Raw genomic sequence first — 3,369 nt, forward strand, 5'->3', positions numbered from 1 at the left:
AGAGGAAGCCAACAAGAGTTGCACCCACAGTAAACGTGGTCCATTTAATTCAGTGCTGTTGCTATTAGATCGGATGCTGGGAATACATGCAGTTCACTAAACAGACACTTGATGGGACTACAACACCTTTAAATATAGCCACATGCAGGAAAAAAGTCATTTTAAGGGCTGCCTTGCTAGACTAAGCACTCTCAGCAGTGTCTCAGGGCTTCTGAATACTGGTTTGCAGGCTGTCTTTAAGCCACTGATTCTCAAGCAGAGCCAGGACATACCACCAGATCCTTTGAAAGGTGCCCAAAGGTGCAAGGAGATAATCACAGACTCATAGAAAATGAGGGTTGAAGGGACCTCGGGAGGTCACATCTAGTGCAACCCCCTGCTCCAAGCAGGACCAGCCCCAACTACATCATCCCAGCCAAGGCTTTGTCTAGCTGGGTCTTAAAAACCTCCAAGGATGGAGAGTCCACCACCACCCTGGGTAACCTGTTCCCGTGCTTCACCATCCTCCTAGTGAGAAAGTTTTGCCTAATATCCAACCTCAACCTCCCTTGCTGCAACTGGAGCCCATTGCTCCTTGTCCTGCCATCTGCCCCCACTGAGACCAGCCCAGCTCCATCCTTTTTGGACCCACCCTGCAGATAAGCACATAAACTAAGCAGCTACGTGCAGGTTTATTCCCGGCTTGATGATCCCCAACCCCACTGCCCAGCCCCCCTGAAAGGAGATACACACTATAATATATAAATTAGTTTTTAAAACTAGGGCCACTCAGCTCCAAAAGTTCAGGAGGGGGCCTCGAGTCCAGTGAGGGGTCCTCAAGTCCGACGAGGCTGAGAGCCACTGCTTTAGATAGGCACAACTCCGATAAGAGTTTGTCTCCAGTTTCTAACCCACTGTCCGGGACCCCATCCCTGTAGCCTCTGGGCATCTTCGACATTAAATCAATAGCAGTTGTGAGGCCTTTACCTGGATTTCCTTCCAGCACTTCTCCCTTTTTGGCATTGCAGGTCTTGGGGTCAGCTCTGCTTGGGACGGGATCTCTTGGCTGGGTTGGGGATTTCAAGGGGTCTGGGATGAAAAGGGTGAGCAGAAGGAACTCTTCACAGATCCAAAGGCAGAGCTCAGCCTTACTCTGCTTGGGGAAATTTTTGGCTACATCTAATATTTCCCTTCCATTAGATTGCAAAATCCTTTACAGTAGAGATCAGGAGCAGCATCCCCCATTTTACAGGTGGGAAGACAGAGGCACAGAGACTGAAGCAACTTGCTATCCAGGAGGCCAGTGGCAAAGCTGGGGCTAGATCTGGGTCTCCATGCATAGTTAAACTTTCTTAATACCTTCCCCTTTAAAGGCAAGGATACATTTAATCTATAGGAGTCCGAAACCAGACTTGTTCATGAACTTGTGTATATACAAGCCCAAGCTCGCACATGCATGGACACGTCACCGGCTTCAGGAAATGCAGCATATCAGCTATTCTCAGCTGCCACGATCGGTACAGAGGAGGCTGCCTTGCTTCCATCTATCCACTGTCACGGTTGCTCCAGATACTCTCCAGGGACAAAAAAGCCGCATAGGAGAGGGAACGACGTTCGAGTCGATGCAAAGCCTGATGTCTGGAAACCGCCTCTTGATTTGCAGAGCAGACTTCATCTGGGCCTGAATGATACAGCCTTCGAGCCGGGAAGAGATCAATCACTAAAGACAGCTCAGCATGGCACGGAGAGCAGGGCGCCTCGAGAGGAAAATGAATCATGCGGAGGCCAATAAAAGGAGCAAAAACACCACGGCAGCTCCTGGCTACCTGCCACCCAGTCTGCATCAGTAGAAAGATCCCAAAACACTGGAGCTGCTCATTCCTTATGACTCTCCAGGTCACCAGGTAATAGCCTTAAGCCTACAACAGCACGCCACGGCCTGAATTATTACCAGGATTTTGTTGCAGCAGTAGGGTCCAGGAGACGCAGTCCAAGATTAGCGCCCTGTTGTGCTTGTTCCCTAAAATTAACACGTCAGGAAGCCTTTCTCCACCCCCTTTCAGATGTCCTTGCACAAGTACCACGGTGTGACCTGCACGCCTGAAGTGGGTTGCAGGAGCTACTGAACGGTCCCCCCCTCTATGCAGCATCAGCTTGCAGAAATGCCTCCAGTTTTCTAGCTTCGATCCAGGCTGCGATCACTTTAGACCTAACCCTGCTATCACAAATACCAGGACAAGGAGCAAGCAAAGCTCTCTACCGCAGTTTGACCGGATGCCTGGGACACCCAGCGAGGTGGGCACGCAGGTGGACTGTGACCTGTAATGGTCCTTCCCTCTTTTGTGGCAGCTTCTGTCCACGACACGGAGCCATCCTCATGGAGAGCTGGTTCCCAAGGAAGAACAGCGAGCAAAGCCCGGTTCATCCATGTAGGTATGGGTTAGGACTGAATTACAGAGACTTTCCCTGTCCGTGCCTGGAGAGCTCATTGGGGCCCACAGAGCGTGAATCAGAAACCCAGAGTACAGCACAGAGCTGCCCTCTGAACAGCGGGCTGCAATGCAGGGCCTGGTGCTGCAAAGCTCTCCGCAAACAGGAACGGCCCAGGCTTCCTAGCCCCGCTCCAAAATCACCTGGTGCAAGCCCAAGAGCAGCCTATCCGGCCATGCAAACAAGTCGCTTATCATGCATGAGAGGCTGGGGCTGCATAAATCAGGAGCTGGCTGATAATGGGAACGGCGGCGGGCCTGACAGCGGGAATAATGGTGACAGGACTCAATTGTTACGGACTGATGCTGATGGATGGGTAACGGGGCCACGACAGGTGAGAGACGGCATAATGTAATAGCCATAAATCACGCGGAGAGGTTTTAAAAACCAAATGCATCTGGAATCACCTTCGTTATCGATGCTCGTAACCCCCAGACACTTCAACGCCAGGAAGTCCTTCCCCGCTGTAATAGCTGCCGCATAAAACCTCCCAGGCGAGGCCCGGCACGTTCTCTGCATCCAGCAGAAGAGGAAAGGAAGCATTGTTTCCTGCGGCTGGATTTTAAGTAACGGAGCCGGAGCAGGCACCGGGTTATAATTAACTTCTGGTTTTTAAATGGCGGCATGCTCAAGCCAGAGAGCTGCACCCATTCTCGAAAAGTAATTACAGTAATAGAGTAATTAACACTTTGCAAGAGACGGCAGCAGCTGCGGCAGAAAGGCCCACGGTAGGATGCTAGCTTGCACCCTCCTGGCTTCTGCTGGACTGCTTCACGGTCTCTGCTGGTTGCTGGTCCATGCAGGGCATGCTCACCCATAGCTGGGCTGTTAGGGGCCAATATGCAGGCATCTCCCTGGGAGAGTTGATGCTCCAACTCATAACATTTGGGTCCCTGGTTC

This window comes from Alligator mississippiensis, chromosome 10 (assembly GCF_030867095.1).
Source record: "Alligator mississippiensis isolate rAllMis1 chromosome 10, rAllMis1, whole genome shotgun sequence".
Lineage (NCBI taxonomy): Eukaryota > Metazoa > Chordata > Crocodylia > Alligatoridae > Alligator > Alligator mississippiensis.